This window comes from Porites lutea, chromosome 11 (assembly GCF_958299795.1).
Source record: "Porites lutea chromosome 11, jaPorLute2.1, whole genome shotgun sequence".
Taxonomy (NCBI): domain Eukaryota; kingdom Metazoa; phylum Cnidaria; class Anthozoa; order Scleractinia; family Poritidae; genus Porites; species Porites lutea.
Window position 1 is genome coordinate 8,067,847 of NC_133211.1, and position 22,500 is coordinate 8,090,346.

At 38.5% G+C, this 22,500-nt stretch overlaps 1 long non-coding RNA gene across 1 annotated transcript in view; it reads right to left on the reverse strand.

The window, feature by feature from the left end:
* The window catches only part of LOC140952031 (uncharacterized), a 66,509-nt gene that overhangs the window by 3,877 nt on the left and 40,132 nt on the right, over positions 1 to 22,500 (reverse strand). Inside the window, exons 2-3 of the long non-coding RNA XR_012167327.1 lie at positions 19,035 to 19,092; positions 1,805 to 1,933 (exon numbers count right to left, since the gene is read on the reverse strand). This is a non-coding gene — a long non-coding RNA (uncharacterized lncRNA). The remainder of the gene's footprint in view (positions 1 to 1,804; positions 1,934 to 19,034; positions 19,093 to 22,500) is intronic.

Consider the following 22,500-nt stretch of genomic DNA (forward strand, 5'->3'; position numbering starts at 1 on the left):
CAGTGGTGAGAAAACAGAAAACAAAGAAACAGTCGTCGTAGCATGACACTGCACTCTTCCTTTTAGATGTTAATAAACAGAAGTCCGTAAAATTAAACGCTTCTGCTGCGCTTTGTTTGATGTGTGTTCGGCCCAAATATAACAATAAAACAGACCCCAATGGATTATTCATTTCGCTGATGATTATTTTGATTAGAGGTCTTGTTGAGGAACTTATTTACACCAACTCACCAAGCAAGGTGCGGCTATGATTTCTCGCAGACACGAAAATCGACTGTTGGAAAACAAATAAACCGAAAAGCCGAGTAGACGCCTTTGTTGTGCTTTGTTTGAATGTATATTCGGCGCATATCAATTAATAAAACAGACAATAATGGAAAATTCATTTGGTTGATAATCAGTTTCCATATAGTTCATATTGAAGAACTCATTTACACCAGGCGAGGTATGCATATGATTTCTTATAGACAAGAAACTAGACTGTTAGCCTAGAAAATTGATCAAAATGAATCGTAATTTTACTCTTGAATATAAAAATCCTCTTTTGGAAGGTGATTGTGTTCGTGTCCAAAGGCATCTCGAAGAAAACGCCGTCCATGTGATTGCAATATTTTTGGTCCACATGGCTTTCTGTCCTGCAGTGATCCTTGGAAATGCTGCAATTTTACTAACAATTTGGAAAACTCCATCTTTGCATACACCAGCTTATATGTTATTGGCAAATCTTGCTGTCTCCGATTTTGCTACTGGTCTACTAATGCAACCGTTTGTTATAACTATTGTACTTTCTGCAAGCTTTGGTGTATCCCCTTCAACGTTTCGTTTTCTGTGTGCAGGGTTTAGTGCTTTAGCGTGTGTTTTAGTAGGAGTCTCTGTGTTAACCATCACAGCAATTGCGTTAGACCGACTCCTGGCCCTTCGATTGCACCTAAGATACTCTGTTATGGTGACTAAGTTTCGTGTAAACGTGGTTATAACTACAATTTGGCTGCTTCAGTTGCTTCAGGGACTTTCTCTGTTACTTTTTTACACTAAAAGTCAAAAGACTGAAAGTATCTTTGCCATAGCACTTTGTGTATTACTACTTGTTAACTTCAAAATTTATTTGAATATTTATCGCATTGTTCGGCGCCATCAACTACAAATTCACCAACAACAGCCTGGGGAGAATTCCGGAATTATTTGCAGACTAATAAGACTGAAGAAGTCAACTGTTAACACTTTTCTGGTATTTATTGTACTTCTTGTTAGTTACATGCCGTATATATGCGTCGTTTTGAGAGGTGAAAAGGTTTCCTATGCTGGTTATCATGTAGTTACATTTATGGTCGTTCTTAATTCATCGCTCAATCCCCTCTTCTGTTGTTGGAGAGTTCGCGAAATTCGTGCAGCGACAAAACAGTTAATTTGTTTGTAGCAGAACAAAAGGTCGTCGCTCTTTTGAGGCTAGTAAAGGTAGGGTGCTACCTCGTGCCCAGACATCTCTGGTACTCTCGATGAAAATATTCATAATAAAGTAGTCTTTCAAAAGTAGGTTGAGTTTGATCGTCCCGGGTGAACGTAGTCCTGAATAGGACTGTTGTTGTTGACAGTGATTGACGTTTCGACAACCTGCTGTGCGGTAGTCATCTTCAGAGTATAATACCATCAACTGACGTGATACAACTCACTTTGACTCTGAAGAAGACTACCGCACAAGTTTTTGAAACGTCAGTCACTGTGAACAACAACAGTCCTATTCACGACTACGTTCACCCGGACGATCAAACTCAACCTACTTTTGAAATGACTCCTGGGTTCAAACCTTTCACAAAGTAGTTTTTATTCTGATCATCCATTTTCCTTCTTCTCATTCTGTATATTTCTTCTTCTGTCTGCTGTCACCCTTAAGTGCATGCTCCATATTTTGCCTTTGCACCACCTCTTCAGTATTCTGGATGGCAAGATAAGAATTTTTATCTGGTGAATAAGTATTATACTTACTCAAAATGAACCTTCACAATATTCTCTCTCAGTACAATGAAATCATAAAATAACCTTAAACAGTCATGTAAATCATAATAAATTGCTTATGCTCACTTTAAAAATACAAGAATATCAGACAACCATAAAAAAAAAACTTAAAAAGGCATTGAAACGAAAATTAAAAAAAGAATGTAGGACCATATAATAACCGTAAATAATCATGGGAAAAAAAACTTTGAAAAATTCAGGAATGTCCAAGAGTATAAATTGCCACAAAGCATCGCTGTTTCAATTAAAAATAAGTACATGCGCAAAACTTTAAACCCCACTACTGTCTAATAACTGAACATGCAAGACAAATAATACCCATAGGATCAAAGGAGCAGTGATAGCAGTAGGTTGAATATATGTGTAGCCGAGAAGAAAGAACTACCATAGGAAATGGCTACATTATTAAAAAGCTGATTACGGGACAATGTTGAGTATAAAGAAATAACAATGGACTACTTGTTATCATTGTGATTTATTTTATAACGACTACTGTATTAAAAACCTCCGCCTCGCCCCCACTTCCTTACCAAGAGCAATAAAAACCACTGACCACTACCCTTAGTAATATAAACAGAACCTAGGACCCCAGGCTCCTGGCTTGATTATTGAAGTGATACGTGGTTACTGAACAATTTTTGTTACAAAAATGCTGGTGTATGTTTACTGAACTAATGTTGTGGTTAATGAACTACTTGTCTTTATTGAACTATTAATAAGCGAACGAAGCGCCTGAGGAGGAGGCTGGGCAGGTTTTTGAACAGCCTCAAACTGAGAATTAAGCGTGAACTTTTCATATTAACTAGAGCTACCACGTTTTAACCTAGACTACGAGTAGTCCCTCATTTTCCATCGGCGATTTTAGAGCGAGCGAAACGTGAGAGCGTGTGAAAATCACCCCACGCGAGAAAGGCGTCACGCGCGCCTGCGTCTCGCTCGCTCTACTGTCGCTGAGGGAAAATGAAGGACTACTTGTAGTCTAGTTTTAACCCGGGGGGAAGGGTAGCGAGGGGTAGTGGTTGACGAAAAAACTATTCCTCCCGCTTCCCTATTAAAGACAAGAGACCATATTTTGTGACCCTGATTCGTAACATTTTGCATACAGAACTATTTCAATTATTTTTCAAAATAACATTACAGAATTAGATTTTTAGGGGAAAATAAAAATTGTTGTTTCCGTTTAGCTCAAACAAGGGAGTGTCCCCATAAGTATCTTGAACGTTGCTATTTGCTTAAGGATGGTTTTTGTATATATCATTTAAAAATAACAGATAACGAATCTGTAAGCAGGTGACATAGACATGGTAAAGAATAATATTTTTACCATAGAGCTAAAATTTGAAGGATGGTTACATTAAAGCGAACTTTCTAAAATGTGGTTGTTTTACTATATTGCATGACTAGCATTCTTTACTGAGAGAATATAAATTCATACTTTGTTATAGGTGTTCTGTTTAATTTACTACTATGCAAATAGACCAAATAATCAACGGAACTAAGCATTTAAGATTTCAGTGTTTTTACCGAGTTTTTAATTTAGCCTCACTCTTCGTTTATTGATTCTTTGAAAACTACAGAACAATGAATAACAGTACTAACAAAATGTAATATCCGTTTGTCTTGATGCCAGCCTATCAAGTAAGCAAATTCAGAGTTTGAAGTGGAATGCACCTTGTGCATATTTGTAGGCCATAATTGAAATCAGAAAATAATGACATTAAAAATGAATGATGTTCAATTTCTTTGATCAAAAAACGTATTTAATTTAATAAAAGCTGCAGGTGTGGCTACAATTTCGTGAGGAAAATAGCTAAACGACAGACTGTATTTTGCTTGGAAACAACAGAAGAAAGTAGAAAAATATGGACAGTAATTTTACCCTAGACAATGATTGTCTTCGCCAGCGAATATATTTTCAAGCAAACGCCTTTCGTGCGATGGCAGTTTTCTTGGTCAGCATTCCCCTCTGTGTTATGACTCTACTTGGAAATGCTGCGATATTGATAACAATCTTCAAGACTCCATCCTTACATACAACAGCTCATATTTTATTGGCAGGCCTTGCTTTGTCAGACTTTGCCTTTGGCTTCATTGTACAACCCTTACTTTTGTCGATTTTACTCTCTTCAGGATATAACCATGATTTACCACTAGCAACAATTCGTCTGATGTGTTCAAGCTTCAACTGTTCGGCCATCGTTCTGTGCGGAGTTTCTCTGGGGACCAGTATAGCAATTGCGTTGGACCGACTGCTTGCTCTCCGCTTACACTTGAGATACGCTGTCATAGTAACTAAGTTTCGTGTTATCGTAGTTTTAACATGTATTTGGTTGTTTCAGGGATTTTTGATACCAATGTATTTCTGGCAAGTGAAAACCTTTGGCAGATTTATAGCCATAAAAATTTGTGTAGTTATAGTGGTAAACTTCGCCATTTATTTAAATATCCACCTCATCGTGCGACATCATCAGATTCGAATTCAGTATCAACACCCCGAGCAACTGGCCAACATTTTCAGCCTAAAAAGACTGAAGAACTCAGCTTTGAACACTTTTCTCGTATTTATTTTCCTTCTCGTTTGTAGCTTGCCTTTCCTTTATGTCTACTTTAATGACAGGGTTTCCATAACAATTTATTATATTGCAATAGCAACAATTTTTCTGAATACATCTTGCAATCCCTTTGTGTATTCCTGGAGACTTCGTGAAATACGTACAGCCGCAAAACGTATTTTCTGGACGTAAAAAAGAACGTAGGGTACGTATTATAATTTTTTTTTATTTTGGTTGGTTTGGTTGGTTTGCGTGGTAGCGTAGCCGCGTGTTCCCGGGGGAGGAACTCCGCATATAAAAGGGGTGGGGATGCTCGTCGTCTCGCTTAGGGGTGTAAATTTCGGATTTTGGTCTCACTTAGGGTGTTCTGGGCAAAACGCCATCATATGTAGCCGTGGAGGTCTCGTTTAGGGTTGCATGTGAAAAAATATAAAAATATGTGTATTGTCTGTGTTTTTACGTGGTCTTTTTTAGGGTCAAAAAAAGCTTGGGCTACGCCCGGATCGGTCTCTTTTAGGGGTTTAATTCAAAATTTTCGACGAGCATCCCCACCTCTTTCATATGCGGAGTCCTCCCCCGGGCAAGTGTTGTCTCTTAGCAAGCCTAGAACTACTACCTATGGACTACACTGTTTTTCATTTTTCTCCCCCAAGCAATAAAATGCTCTTCCCGACGAATTAAGGAACAGTAGTTTTCTTGAGACGTACACAAAAGTCGATACATTTGACTAGTTTCACTCATTTGTATTACAACAGTTTTAGACATCTTATTGTTTTCTTTTCGAAGGTAGTCGAACCTCTCGGTACGGACACCTCTCTAATACGGACAGTTTCCAATGTCCTGACAAAATTTTCATATATTTTCTTTTAAAAAAACCTCTATAGACTCTATAATACTGACTTTCTCTAATACGGACAACGGACACTAAATCTCGGCCCCAGAGAGTAAATTCATATAAACTTAACCCCTTTATTATGGACAGTGCGGTGATCAGGTGAATCCCGAATCCCAAGGAGGTGAATCTGCACAGGGTGAATCCACTATGCAAGGTGATTTCAAAAGCCCAGTCGCTGTATATTAAACAAAAATTTGAGAAAGAGTGTACAGAGGAACATAAACGACTTTTTTAAGGCTTGAATAACTACAGATAGCATAAAGATCTTTTTTATTACATTTTGCACTCTAGTTACTGTTTACAGCACTTGCAAAATAGCGAAAGACGCTTTCAGGTTTGGGCTTTACGTTACAAATTCTTATATGCAGCATTGCACTGTAGTTCGTTTAGGTTTGAAACAGTGATTGTACTTACTTAGTAGCTGAGATGTACAATGTTGTATGCTACTGAGAGACAGTGTCTTTGTACTGTGAATTAATAAATTTAAATGCAGTTTAAAGACGAGTGTGAGCCTGGTTTTAGCTACTGAACACTTAAAAATACAAGTGGAGTCATAAAAGCGACGTCATCGTAGTGACCTTCTTATACAGACACCTCTATAATACGGACACTTCGCTCTGTCCCTTCAGTGCCCGTATTAGAGAGGTTCGAATGTATAAGCAATTGTAGGAATTAAAGCTACTGTAAACTTTGAGGTGAAATAAAGGTTATGTATGTAACTTGGACTCATAAATAAAATGCGCAAGAATGTTACTACAGTTTCAAAGGAATACATTCACTGATCTGTTTACCAAATGGCTATCAATCGGGTTGACTCCTGATCATGCTTATTTAACTTGAACGTAGGCTACATTCATTATGTAAACTGCAAGGGGGTAGAGGATATTTCTTATGGGGTAATTTTTTTTTTCATATCCCTCTCATCATACAGAATATTTTGACACGCCCCCGTCTCCCTCCTTGACCAAAAGAAAAAAATGACAACCCCCAGTCTTGACTGAAAGGAAAGTAAAATATGGGCAATATAATGAGATGGTGCAGAGATAAATGTTTAGAATAGAGACTTTAAAACAAAGGGTAACAAAGTTATAGGGCCACAGATGTTCGTATTTCTGGTGTAAATTTGAAAGGAAATTGTAAGAGATTTATGCCAGCTGTGGCTGACAGTGGAAATTGCAATCTGGGGCCGAACATCCAAACACTACTTGATCGTCAGTTTTTGGTCCTTCAACTGCTAGAAGAGCAAAAATAATTTGGTTTTAGGAGGCATTAAAAAAAACAGTCCACGTAAAAAAGCGTCATTGTTATGTAAAAAAGCTGCTTTTTTACAAATCATAGTATGCGGTTGTAAACTGCTTTTTTACAAAAATATGTTCTTGTAAAAAAGCTGCTTTTTATGTAAAAATCCTACTTTTTTACAACTAAATAAGGGTAAAAAATCTGCTTTTTACAAATATATATATCTGTAAAAAAGCTGCTTTCTTATGCAAGAATTCTGCTTTTTTATTTAAAAGAGCTGTTTCTTACAAAATATATATTTGTAAGAAAGCTGCCTTTTGATGTAAAAATCCCGTTTTTTTACACATATAAATTTTCGTGAAAAAGGAGCTTCGTGCTTTTCCTTGCAGGCCATTTGACAAACTCATTTATCGAAATGGCTGTTTTCTATAACATGGTTCAAACATTATTGCGCTTCTCAAACCATACGTTATTAGACATCCGGCAGGTCACGTTCAAGCTTCGGTGTCCACACTACTTTGGTGTACGATTATGATAAAAAAAAGTTAAAGAAGACCAAAAGTGGACAACGTTTGGATGATAAAAAGAGATAAAAAACTAAAATTTACTAAATAAAACGTTTTGGTCAAAAGACGTTTATCAGTTACAAATAATAATACTTCAAACAAGACTCATATACTCGGTACAATACTAAAATAACACTGAATATGCCAAGGTTACATAACAAGTTGAACAGAAAACAAAGGATAATAGTAGACAAAGGGTAAGTAGCTAATTTTTAAAAAATACAAATTACACAGCATAGAAATCAGTAAATTATAGATACTATACTATACGTTACATATAGAAGTTTAAATCAAAAGGTACTAATGAGCTAAGAATAAACAATAACATAGTAAAGCTGCCAAAGCGCAATAGGTTCCAAATTCAAGGCCCCTGAAAATTCAAAGGTGAACACTTAAAAGATCTAAAAGGAGGGTTAGCTAGCACACAATTGGCATACATGTGAAGGACGTTCTCTCGCTTATTCATAACTCAGGCGAATTAGAGAATAGACAAGAAATTGTAGTTTTGGGGGTTTTCAAAGTTTTTTCTTCACTGTTTCTTGCGCCCCAGATATCTCTAGGGGGACTTCACGAGCTGGCCCGAATGGACGTAAAATTAGATGACACAGTTCAAGATGACCCAAGGGAAGCAGAGGAGGTGGGTTGTTTGAGGCAGTTGTGCTTATTTTATTCGTGTTTTACTGTTTATTTTTGATGGAAGATTACCTTATCAGTTTCCTGTACTCGAATTGTTTTTTGACTCTTTTGTTTGGACCTTGACATCATTTTGTTAAGTTTTTGGGACACTGATGACTTGTAAGGGAATGAGCTCACGTTTAGTTCCTGTTACGTCCTTCTTTCAATTCAAAATGTACAAACACCGTTGATTATTTCACATTGTCACCTAACTTCTGATTATTTTGCTTTGTGCCTTCGGTATTAGCGGGGAAGGAGGTTTCGACAGCGATTAAATGCCACCATGTTGCGATCTGCGATGTCATCCACTGCGTACTTACTTCTGCATTTCTTCATTCATGGAGGAAAAACTATGCACTACTGAATAAATTTATTGACCATGGTGCACGTCGAGGCGAAAGAGAACATTGTCGTATTGTCATCCATTTTACTAAAACTCGCGCACCGTTTACAGAATATAGAAAGCACTGAATCATGCACCGGCGTGATCAAAGTAATATTTACGACAATCATAATTATTAAAGTGATTTTCTTTCTCTTGGTAGCATATGATGCTCTCTCGTCTTGTTTAAATCCAAACATTCGGGATATTAAAGTTACTCGAGGCAGCATCCTGGAGGAAGTACTCTAGGTATACAAAGAAAGCGAAGACGTGGTGGAGGATCACCTACAAGCTTGCTTCGTTAGGGAGGACGGAATAGATGTCAGTGGTCTAGATCTGCTGAAGGATATGTTTTCTATGTTTTGGGAATAAGCATTCAAGACCTATTTCACAGGGGAAAATGTGTTTGTTCCTTTCCTGCCAGTAGCAAGGCTACATGAAGCGAATCGAATTTACCCTCTCCTGGATAGAATTTTGTCTCACTCGACGGCACTTCTCCAAACCATACCTGTACGTTTTTGTAGGAGCACTTTGCTCACTCTCCTTCACTCTCCATTAGAAGCAAACGAAGAATGCCTAGTGAATGATTTTATGAATTTCATTACCAAAAGTGAACGGCAATTGCTGGAAAGGGCTGTGAAAGACTATCAGTCTCTTACTAACAGCGATAAAGAGGAAGTGAAGTACATCTTTGGGCTGTTCGGTATGGGCGTCAGTGTCATACGGGAAGATAACATCTCCCGTATGGTGGTTTATCTTGCGCGACAAGAGCTCTGCATAAAGCCATCGACTTGTACACGCTTATGAAAAGTGGTATTTCCAAGAAACACATGCAGGCATTCTGGGAAACACTGTCTTATACGGAGATAAACGACCTGTATAAAGCTCTTTTACCGACAAACAGTGGCGTCCGTGTTACCTAGTCCCTGTACGGCGTCTTTCCAGGCCCTCTCGGTCAATGCATTTCGGTGACGTATCCGAGACGAACGGCCGGGAGACGCCTCAAAAACTTTCTCGGACCACGTGACCCGAAACGCATCGGCCGCGCATAATAATGAGGCCTAGGGACTAGGCAAGCGTCCTTGGTCTCCTTGAAGCTAACGAGGATTTACGCCCACAAGAAGACGCAATCTTTTACTACTTTAGAGATTTTATTCGAGGCCTTAGAGAAAATGAGCTGTCATTGTTTTTGCGATTCGTAACCGGCCAAGACATCTTTCCACAACAGCCAATTCGTTTAATGTTTAACAGGTTGGAGGGAATTTTCAGGCGACCGATAGCTCCTACCTGCAGTAATCTCCTGGAACTGTCTCTCTGTTATGAAACTATCCAGCAGTTTTCACGAGAATTCAAGGCTATCCTGTGCGACCCGGCAAGTTACGTTATGGACTCTGCTTAAAAGCGTCGCGCACTATTACTAAAACTTAGCGACGACAACGGCGACGGCAGCGAAAACGCTACTATTCAAAAGACTTCGCGCCATGAATTCGGAAACGGTTTCATGCCCGAGTACCACGTCGAGACTGTACTTGGGAACTTTTGTGAGCGCCATTTCAATTTACAAAGATTTGCTTTAGGAGCCATGATGAAGTATGGCTCCTGATTTACATATAAATCGTTATGTCAGTTTGCACAAGGACTCTCCTTCCCATAATTTCACGCGCCTTACGTTCCAGGAAGAGTTTCAAGGTCGCTATCTTTTCTTGACGTTAGGTAGGAGTAACACTTTAGATTATTTATGAAGTGTTGTAATTTTGAAAAATGACAGATAAAGAACTTGTAAAAGAGTAAGATAAAATAACAAAAATTTGGAGTGGACGACCAGGTTAAAGTGAACTTGAGAATTCTGTCTTGTTGCCATACGAGAAAAATCCGGAAATTGAAACGCTGATTTTGTCAACAGACTGAAATGTTTCCAGTTCAATCATTTGTCTAATCATCAGCCTAAAGGTTATTGCTGTTCAGTTTTTTAGATATCAGCGTGAACCGTATTAATGCTTTACCAGGATAACAGTTATGTTTTGTTATTATATAGATTTCTGTTTGCCGCTGTACATGTAATATACGGAACTAAATATTTAAAATTTCTTTTTATCAGTTTCAAGCTCAACCTCACGTCTAGCTTACTAGTTCTTGATTCTTACAGATTCTACCGAGTAGTGAATGTCAGTGGCAAAATTAAATGCCATTTCCGTTTTTCTTTATGCCAATATGTTGACTAATCAAATAGAAATCTCTAAAAAGCTAAAAAAACACCCGATGCAGTATGCATGCAGGGCCCCTATTAAAATCTGATGTCAAGAGGTTCATAAACAAAGAATAATGACATTTCAAATGAATGATGTTTTAAAAGTTCCGTTTGATTAAAAACCTTATTTTAATCTATTGTAAAAAGGTGTGGCCATGATCTCTTGCTGAAAAAAAAAGAGAACAGTTTGTGTTTTACAGCTTGGAAACAAATTTTTCGATGGAGAGTAATTTTACCCTTGGCGATGGATGTATTCGACAGAGAAAATATTTTGAGGAAAACGCCTTCCGTGCGATGACAATTTCCTTGGTCAACATTCCCCTCTGTGTAATGACTTTACTTGGAAATGCGGCGATTTTGATTACAATCTTTAAGACTCCTTCCATAAGTACGCCAGCTTATATTTTATTGGCAGGCCTTGCCTTTTCCGATTTTACTTTTGGCTTCATTGTACAGCCCTTACTTTTGTCGATTGTACTCTCTGCGGGATATAACCATTATTTACCACCGGAAACCTTTCGTCTTTTGTGTTCAAGCTTCAACTGTTCGGCCATCGTTTGGTGTGGAGTTTCTCTTGGGACCAGTACAGCAGTTGCGTTGGACCGACTACTTGCTCTCCGCTTACACTTGAGATACGCTGCCATAGTAACTAAGTATCGTGTAATCGTAGTTTTAACATGTATTTGGTTGTTTCAGGGATTTCTGGTGCCAATTTATGTCTGGCAAGTGGGAACCTTTGGCAGATTTATGGCCATAAAAATTTGTGTTGTAATAATTGCAAACTTCGCCATTTATTTCAATATCCACCTCATTGTGCGACATCATCAGATTCGAATTCAACAACAACAACCTGAGCAAAGGGCCGACACTTTTATCATAAGAAGACTTAAGAAGTCAGCCTTCAACACTTTTCTTGTGTTCATATTCCTTCTTATTTGTAGCTGGCCTTTCCTTTATGTCTATTTTAATAACGGGGTATCGATTACAGTTCTTTACATCGCAAGAATTATGATCTCTCTTAACGCATCTTTCAATCCCTTTCTATATTCCTGGAGACTTCGTGAAATACGTTCAGCTACAAAACAAATTTTCTGCCGTTCGTAAGTAGAATGTTAATAGCCTGACAGCTGGCACTATTTTTTTTTTGTTATTATTATTATCATTAATACTGTGAACAAACAGTGAAATTCCGTCCGCGCAACTTCAGCCAAATTTAAGCGCTAAACGTTCGAGAGAGTGCAGGAGTTCTCGATCGATACGATCCAGGATAAACATGTCAAAAATCCAAGATTGCTAACGTAATTCGTCACCCATGATATTAATAGGTAATCAAATGGTATACTCGTGAAATTAGGGAATAATTTCACCTGCGTTTTGTCCAAATCCTAATAATTTCCCTCGCCTAAAGGCTCGGGAAATTATAACGATTTGGACAAAACGCAAGTGAAATTATTCCCTAATTTCACTCGTCACCATTTGATTACACATACTTATAAGTCGTAAAAATATTTTAAATCATTTATCGTAGACATATTTTATCGCAGTTAAATTATTGTTCAATGTATTCTTATCTGTTTAAATTATTCTTAACTGTTTGTAATACATTTATTTATGCTAATTTTATATTTTACTCTCATTTGAAAATTACCTGGATTTTTCGAAACGTCGAGACGTTTTAGCGTCAACTTTTATCACAAAATTATTATCACTATTATTATTAGAAAAAGTTAAACTGATCTATTTACAAACATATTCTTAAAACGTTCGGTATTTATCTTGGGCCTAAGGCAGCCTTAGCGTCTCAGGTCGTATTTGATAAACTCTTCCAATTGGCAGTGGTTTCGTATAAAGGTTCTATGCCAGATATACACAGAAAACACACAAAAGTAATGGGAAAAAAACTGGTGGCAGGGAAGCACTTAACTCTAGGGGTAAGGGGACCAGGAGAGAATCCCCTCTGGGGGAGAGACAAGATCGAGTGGTACCGTGGGTGAGGCCCATATCCTTCAGTCACTGGGAACTAAGGGAACCAGGAGGGGTGGCCCTCCTGGGTGGAGTCACCGATCAGGTGGGACCGGGGGTCCACACACTGGAGGGGATATTTTTCCGGACCTGTCTCCAAGGGTTAAGCCTTACTGTGGGGTAAAATGCAGCCAGGGGTTGCACTTCCTTGCAACTACTTTTATTGGAAAGAAAGACAGTAGTTCCACAGCCCAGGAACTAATGAAGGAATGCGACCTAGTCCGATATAATACCATGATATAAATGATTAATTGTATACAGTGGAACCCCGATATAACGATATGCTAAGGGAGTAGTGGAATTAGATCGTTATATCGAGGTATCGTTATATCGAGACTCCCGATATAACGATATTGTCGTAAAATAACCGAAAATATCGTTATATCGGGGTAAATTAACATGTACTTTTTTTACTACATATTGTTTAATTAAACTTGTAATGAGTATCAAATGACTCACAAATGTAGCGTTTCAAGCACGCAGCAATGTCCTTAAACAATTTGCAAAGCATTAAGACGTTATCAAGGTTGCACAACAAAGTCTGCGGTACGAACCGTAAAAGGGAAACAAAACAAAACTTAAACATTAGAAGTTGCGACTGTAATCGTCTTTACTTTTCGCTGTTCGCTCATTAGTTAAAGTACTCTTCAAGTTTGGTTTGCCTTATTTGTTTTATTTGCAATCTTGAAAACGCGTCCTCCATCGCTGAAAGAGAGGAAAGGAATTCTCTCTCTCGTTCGCCTGAATCATCCAACGTAATAATAAAATCTCGAATTGCTTTGACAGCTTCAGTAGCTTGCACAGTAGTCAGGCCTAGGGGCGTAGGTTCAATCACTGATATATCATCATCAGAGTCTGACTTGTCCCTTTGAGAGCTAGCATGCGCGACTGTATCTGTGTCCTGATACTGTAATATCGTTATATTCGGGGAAGATGCGCTAAAAACTCATCGTTATATCGGGAAAATCGTTATATCGAAGATCGTTATATCGGGGTTCTGTCCCATACATTTTACTGTAACTTTTGCCGGGACATAGCATATCTATTGTTATAACGGGGATATCGCTATATCGAGGATCGTTGTATCGGGGTTCCACTGTAGATACATCAAGATGTAGAGGAATAAAATAACGTTCTGCTTGGTGTACATTCTGGTTGGCCTAAACATATTGTGACCATAAGGAGTACAACATGTAAATTAAAGAGCTAAGCAAAGGTTCCAGGCAGAAAAAAAGGCGGTCGGGACAGAAAAACGCTGTTCTAAATGAACCGAAGCCCTAAGAAAACTGACTGCATAAAGAGGAGCAAATGTCCATGATGAGCATGTGATAATAAAAATCGAACCTTTGTGGAGTCTAGAAAATATATCGTGCTAAGTTACAGAGGACTTTGCCAGAGGAGAAGGCTGCATTGTAATCGAACAACTAGTCACTGTTCATTGTTTCTTTCTTGTACTTTGAACTAGTATCTACAGTTACTTAGTACAAAAGCTAATTGGAATGTTGAACATTGTATGACAAGAGAACAGAGACATGATTGTTGTTAGTAGGTCACCCTGTGTGCTTTCATAGGGCATAATCTCAGGTTTATTAACATCAGTTTATGTTACCATAAACTTGAACTTTAAATCAATCTTCTCTTGTGGAAAGTAGACCTTCAGGGGGTGGTTATCACAATGTTTAACTTTTCCTAAAATCTCTTTCTCCTGTTTATGCAGTATACAGTCGTCTAATTTTTAACGACACTGATATAAAAGGTAATTTATGGCAACGGTTTAAAAATTGCTGGAAAACACTAAGATCCGTGTGGGAGGCACCATGAAAAGATAACCCTGAAGCTAAGTTAGGGAGTACGATGCTATAGAAAAGGCAATCAATTTCTATCTGGCTGTAACGCCCTTTTCTACATACTCTTAGTACATGTAGACATATTTTGGCCTTGCACAGTTTAGCTTTTGCATGTGCAGCGAAGTTACAGTCATTCTGAAAGGTCAAACCTAATAATTCAAGAGTGGCATGTTAAACAGGATAGGATTTGGAGCTCCCTTTCTTTTTGATAACAAGTTCTTTACACTTGTTAGGGTTACACTTCTAAGAATTACAGTTCGCCAAGGTCAAAAACTCCTCCACTAACCCACTTGACGAATCTCTGCCCACACTGGTGCGACAATAGTAGAGCCATCTTCATACTTATAAAGCGCAGGAGTGGAACCAAGAGAGAATGATCTCTTGGGGAACTGACTTGCTTGATTTCAAGGTTATTCAGGAACACGTTGAATCGACAGGGGCAGCTAAATATGACTGAGAATTGCTGTAAAAATCTCAGCATTTTCCTTCTACACCCAAAAGGGAATGCCATTAGGACCCGTGGCCGTTCGTTTGAGATTTGTTAGATTGCTATGGTGTCATGAATTTCCTCTCGAACGCAATAGGCTACTTCCGAGTTCTAAAAACCCTCACTTTCAAAATGAGACCAATTTCGAAGTTTAGACAGAGATTGCTTAGCCACACTTCCAAAAGGAGACATGAAAGCCGAGATCGCCGAATTATAACCCCGGATTGTATTGTTTGTTATGAACATCGCAATTGCAACCGGTTTTTAATCTCATGCGGTGAAGTTCTTCGATGCAGCCGATCAACTTCACTGTTACACCGTTAATTCCATGCGGACGTGAGAGTAGCCAATCGGCGACCCAGTTCAGATACTGAACTGATTTCTCGCAATGAGGTTGCTTGCTTGTATGACCAGAGGTCCGTCTCGGGAACCTTATCAAACCCGTAAGCACGGTTTATTTCATATTATCTACTTTAAGAACGGACCTCTGGAGCCAGGGTAAGTGCACAACCTTTCTTATGAAAATGAGTTTTATTTGCATAGGAATGAAAAATCGTTTCCACATCAAAGGCTGAACACTTAACCTCGTTTTGATACAGAGAACCGGAGGAACTGGGAAAGGCCTATTGGGCGCATGGTAGTCCTCCAAGAAAGATGGGCATCGACGAAGCTCATTGGCTGAATGGCGTACGTGTGTTCATGCTTGATTGAAGTGAATACCGTCTTAGATGTTATTGTTTGAGTCTCTTAATTTAAATTCATGCCTACCCGCAGATCACTTAGCACTCTTCAAGAGCTCCGTTAAGCTGTATTTAATTTATTTAAGATAATCCAACGCTAGTGTTAAGATACCTTTTAAAGATAAGGTTTTAACAGGTGCGCTTGTAGAGCAAACGGCTATTACCAATTGACGCAGGAAACTCTAAAAAGAGAAACGGAAATCAAATACAACAAGACTTTAGTGCCCTGGTCAGGGAGAGAAATATGAATTGTAACACGTTTTTTCTTAATCTTGACTCACTTTTCGACACCTCAACAAACTATTTCGTACGAAAAAATAATGATTGCGTCAAAATTGAAGGCAACTGATTTGAGTTCGAGTAAGCTTGGGTCAGCGTTCACCTAATATGGACAAAAGTAAGTGGGTAATTTACATTTGTTATTTCTATAATTGAAAGTTATTTTCTAGCTTAACACTGCTACGTGTTGAGGCAAGTTTGCTGTGCGCTTTATACGTTTTTCACGCAGACATGGGCATACAGTAGTTTCCGCGTCGTAAAAGAGACTGCAAAGTCAATCAGTATCGGTTCCACCAGAAGTTAGAATACCCGCAATTCGTCACTACTAGCCAACATCTGTAAGTACCAACTTCATGGCGTATATCCTTCGTTGGTATGTTCTAAATTAGTTTACGGAGCAGAAAAGACAGTTTTGCGTCTAAAATCAGTAGTTGATAGACTTCTATAATTTCTGAAACTCTATGTTGATACTGAATTTCCTGCTAACGAGCCATGTCATTTACAAAGCCGTTTTATCGGTGCAGTCGAATCTTTTTCATGCGCAAACAGCATATTGTTAAAAAAAAAACACGGAGAGAGAGCTTAGTATTTCGGTCATTGTCGTTATTGCTGTCTTATTTCCTTTGAGTTAGTATTACTTTTTAAATGTTAGTAAATTCTGTGTTCAATTTCGGTTTGTCCTCTTTGTGATCCGAGAGCTGACGGGAGATATTTGGTTTCGATTTTGTTGTTTAATCAATGTTCCGTAGCAGTCTGATGTTTCGAAAGAAAATTTCCATCCAGTCTTTCAGTAGCAGATCCTTTGGCAGTCGGTTCCATGTCCTGATATCGTATCGGTGGCTTGAATGATCAGTACCTTCATGTACATTTATAATTTAAATATGAAGTTTGTAAATCTTGTACGATGTGGCTTATTTTCTTTGAGTTAGTGCCAGGTTGTAATTTCATTTCAATTTCCATTTGATTTCAATGACAGCAGCCAGAATTTAATGTTAGGATTCCCTTTTCTTTTCGCGAGTTATTACCAAAGCATAAGCTTACAGCTACGTAAAGAAAAATTAAATAGGTTATTTCATTTCTTTGCTCATCGCAATAAAATATCGGTAGGTATTCCTCTTACTGACATGTCACTGGACCCCTTTTCGTGTTATTTTAGGGACAACCCAGGCAGTCTTTTTAAATTCCAACTCATTTCTTGGGTATGAGCAAGTATCGCTCTGAGGGTCATTTCATATGTCGTCTCTTGTTTTTCTCGTCACGTTTATTCCGTTCTTGGCCTGTTTTATTGCGATAAAAGAATACGAAGTTTAGTTCTTTGGCGTTGACTTTAACAACGTTAATAGTGAGTGCTGAGTGTTTGTTAAGTTTAACCGGCGACTATATTACTAGTGGTTAAATCATTTGATGTAACCTGATTTCCGCAACAGTCCATATATTATGCAACCACGAGTAATCCTCGATTCGAAAAAATGTATGCGTATTAAATGTACGCGGTTGTGTGGAAATGATATGCTATTTAGTGCTTGCATTCTTTTTCCCTGCTTTCGTCTGTCGGCCCTTTTTTTTAACAGAAGGTAGGGTATTAATTGTCAGTCCTTGAAGCCGATCTTTGCAAACGGTAACTCCTTTAGAAAGATTTCGACAAAAGTTAACCGCGGATATTGGTTATGCACAGCGTTTCATCTTCTCTAAAAATATCTTAAAATACATGTTTTTTTAAGCGCAGGTTTGGGCTTGTATTCAGAAAACACGCACTTGTAATGTACTGGTATGGTTACTAAGCCAACTGCCTCGATTATTATTCAGAACAAAATAAAAAGATAACTGCATGTCAGGAAACAAAGCAGGGACAAGGGAAAGAAACCAATCAAATATAAAGTATTTGCTCCCAGAAAATTCAGATCACTTTTGTAGAATTGGTCCCTTTCAAATATGGCTTTTTCAGAGAGAAGTCGAGAGAAAGAGAGAGAGAGAGAGAGAGAGAGAGAGAGAGAGAGACATCATTATCACGAATTGGGCAAATGCCAGTCAATGTAGCTTATATAGGAAATATCTGTCTGATTCAAAGGACAAAATCAGAGATTAAGAGGTCTTTCTTTCTGGTCATAACATAAAGGCGTATAAAAGACAGAAAAACTTAGTTACTGATTGTCTCAAACTGACAGGCTTTAGTATCCGCTCACCAGTCCTTGTTTTGCAGTGCGCAACTCTACTGCGCATCATCTTTTCAAAGTGGCAATAGCCGCTACAAGCTGTTTCAGAAGTTCATAAGAACTTTTACGGACGATCTGATTTAGAAATAAGCTGTAAGGGGAGCTTTTAACCTGGGCGATAAATCAGGAAGTGCCATTATGCAGGTGAAAGTTCTTCGCAGATGTGCCAAATAAGTGTGACTTGTGAATACGGAGATCACTTTGTAAGAAATCATGGAGAACATCCGGTTCCAGTTATCGACATGTTACAAGTAACCAAACCTTTCTAATTTGGCCAAACACTGGCCGTGGTGAAATTAAGACTCATCAAGCCAGCAGTTCACATGGAAGACCTTATTTTTGATGTAAACACAACCTTACTGCAGGTACACGAGAGGTGGGGTCTATTGTTGTTTTACTGGTCGTTACAAGCCACCACAAATCTTCTTGATCGAGGGTTTTTAGTTTGCCTGAACATAACTCGTTTGTTAAACGGTAGATAGATAAATAATATAAATATGATATATATATATATAAAAACATGATAGATAAAAAGGGAAAAATATGACTGCAAAAATAAGACAAAGGCACTAGCAAAAGTATAAGATGATTTTTTGAAACGATGATTAATCTAGTCTTAATAGCCCACACCGTCATTTTGTAAAGTGACATTAATTAAAAAGGCTTAACGCAAGCTTTGCCAGCTTTCGTTCTAAGGGTCATTTGCAATTGACACTCTTGTTGTACTGACGTCGAGTTTGTGCCGGCTTACGCATGCCGAAAAAGCGGATATAATGTGCTACAACAGAAGCATTATATACTTCTGGCTACATGCATTATAAATTTTATTTTTTCAGGGCACTGCCCAATTTATTTGAGAAAAATTTCGATAAATACCTCGACCTTACAGATTGATTTTGTGCACTGGCGTAGATTCATTCAAGTGACACTGAAGCTGCAAAGAAAACACAACAAACCCTCTCTATAAATAACTCAATATGTATTATTATGTGCAGGTTCAGGCTTGTATTAAGGAAGTATGCATTTATCATGACCAAGCATAAATCCGCGCATAATAAGAACGGAATGCATTACCGACTTAATTTGCCAGCAGAAGCCAAATTACTCTACAAAATGAGACAGCAAACTGATCCTTACCTGAGGTCTTAGGTTAAAGAAAGGACGTAGAAAATCTTGAAAATAAGGGAGTTTTGGGGATCTCAAGGCAACTCAATCTGGTATAGCTTGGATAATTTCCTGTTTGTGATTTTTAACCGAATAGTGAAATCTATTTGATTCAAAGTCAGAATTAGGGGTTTAGTTTCAAGGACCAAGTAGCTAAAAGGGGAGAAAAGTGCTTACGTAAGGAGGTGTTTTACTTCTTTTGCGTTTAGCGAAATAAAGAACGTCTTGTAACTTTCCTTTAGTTATTCACGTCGGTCACAGACGGCTTGCTTTCAATTCAATTTCAATACTGAACAGTTTATCTATTTTCATAACAGCCCAGACCGTGTTTCTGAATTTTAAACTTTTACCTTATCTCAACATGTATTTTGCTTTACAAGGTTCTGAATAAACCTTTTGACATCTCAGATAATGCACACTGTTTTGAGCGTTTGAGCGAGTATAAGTATGAAGTGGGGAGGGGAGGGGGCGGGCGATTATATAAGCTATATAGGTATCTGCCGCCCCAAAGCGTATGGTTTTTGCGTCGTTTCGGTCTGAAAACGGGTATTGATTTTGCCCATTTTTGTCTAAATCGGGTTTTAGTTTTCGAGGGAACTACGGGAGTGTAGGAACGTATTTTTCATCTCAGTTCCAAATGAATAAAATAGAAAGAGTAATATGCGAATTCAAAATGGCTTTTAAGAAATCCGTTTGTTGGCCTTCTAATTTAAGCAATGATAACCTTATTTCTTAGGGGGTAGTCCTGAAAACGGGTATGGATTTTAGAGGCCGGGTCTGAACATGGGTGTGGAAAATGACATATTTTGGTCTGAAATAGGGTCAGGATTTGGAGGAATAGGAAAACCCCCAGGGGTCATTTCTAATTGAAACCCTTGTTGCGATCATCACATTTATGCCGTTCTCAACTTGTTTTGTTGTGATAAAAGATACGAGGTGTTTTACTACAGAATACGATTTCTAAGCTGATATAGACGTTGTTTACTGTGATCACTGTTTGTGGAATTTCGGCCGCTCCTTCCATATATTACTTGTGATGCACTACTCGGCGGAGTCAGAAAATGTATGCGTATTAAATTCTGGGGCTGTACGGAAATAAAGCCACTAACTACGTATACCTCTGTATACCTTAGCTTGTATTCTTTTTTATCATCTCTTGTCTCTTACCACATGTTTGAAAACGAGAGCCACGGCATTTATCGTCCCTCCAGTCGGTTTTTGCTATCAATAATACTTCCAGAATGATTTCGATATATATTTCCCGATTCAATTATAATGCAAGCCAACATGGAATGCCGCAAAACTTTATGCTTTGATTAAAAGTACATCTAGAACTGACCTTCTCCCATTATGTTGTACAATCGGAAGGCAATATCTTTCCTCTAGCCAGCCATTGCAGTCCATGACTCCTTTAGAAAGTTTTCCATTAGTAACTTGGTTATTCAATTTGTACCTTAATCTAATTCATGAAGTATGCGTTTTCAGTTCACTCTGTGAGTGACCTTAGTTGTGCGTGACAAGCTTAGATTCACGCGATGATAATAGAATCTGTGTAATTCCGTAAACTAATGTATGCCATTTGACTAAACCCCGACTTGTATTAATTGTATGCTTTGGAGCTCCAGGGCAGTAGCAAATTGCACTGATGGGGCTTGTTTAGCATGCTGCAGCTAGATATTTGTCTAATACTGCAACAGAATGATTAACATATCTGGGAGTAAGATCACGATCAACTTTATACCCATCTTTATATAGAGAGCTACCTGCTGTCATCCGCGATGCTAAAAGATGTGAACGTCTATAATGCACAATTCTTTCAATAAGGCTGCCGCTATTTTGCTTTCGAGAACTGTCCTGTGCACCCTGCAGGCTTAAATGTCTCAAAATGTCTGGCGTTGCCTGGAAACTGAATAGAGAGAATAAGTTTTTAAAAATAAAGGGCTCAAAAATCAAGCCATGTGGGACAAATGGTCTGCCAGTGAGAGGTATCCCCAATTAGAACATTTCCCTGCTGACGATTGCACCATTTCAAAAATAAGCCATAAACAACACCCATTCATAGCTTGATCTAAAGGATGTCACAATCAACAAGAATAAAAACCTTAAAGAAATCAATGGCCTTTCGTCAACTCGACCTCTGTTGTCTAGAACCTGGACTAGTTGCATTGAACTCTCGGCAATGAAATAAGAATTTGAATAACTGCTGTACTTGATCTTCCTTGAAAGAATCCGCAGTGGGAATCATATATATAATTAAACCAAACCCCGGTTACAATATCCTTCAGTTTACATTTCTCAACTGTTTTTCCTTCATCAACACGTGTATTTCGAAAACACTCTAGTTACAAACCAAACACTATTACACTGCTTCAAAACGGAAATAGAAGTTTCATCAAGTTTCAATCACAAGTGGTGTCCGAACATCTTAAAACCTGATAAAATATGAACAAAGTGTATGAAAGGGGTGCTCATTGCTACAATAGCTTCAAAAACTTTCCTGACGGTCCGTTTAGTCTTTTATTGCTTCTAAGGATTTCTGAATATTTTGCCTGTGAGGATTTCAGGGTGGGACCTGGCAACTGTGTTTTACCGGATTACAAGACAAAAACAATCTAAAACTGAGGAAATGGATGAGGATGAAAGTAACGGCTATGTCAACATAAGTAACGACAATAGTGACGTTATGTAGATGAAAATGGCCTTGATGCTGCCTCGTACCCAGACGTCTCTCTCTCGATGAAAATGTGCGCGCAAAGGAAGGCGGAAAGGAGACAACAGGCGAGACGCGCTTCGCTTGCCTTCTGTACCCTTCCCATGGTCCCTTGCGGTTCATCACTAGTCACTCGCGTTTCGTGCTCGCCTCTACGATGCGAAAAATGAAGAGCCTGAGGAGGAGGCTGGCCTTGATGGCAGCCAGGCGTGCTGGCCCGGGTTGCTCGAAGCATGGTTAGTGCTAACCAGCGTTAAATACCATGGAAACCTATACATTTTGATACCTCTTAACCAACGGTTAGCGCTAACCAGGCTTCGAGCAACCGGCCCCTGAAGTAACAAAGTATGCTGAGAGAAAGCCCAGTGTTAGATTCGGATACGGATTATTCTCTGTTGCTTCTTGCGGTGATTGCAACCAGTAATACAGTGGTAAAATTAGTATTAGCGGAAAAAAGAGCGGAGCAGA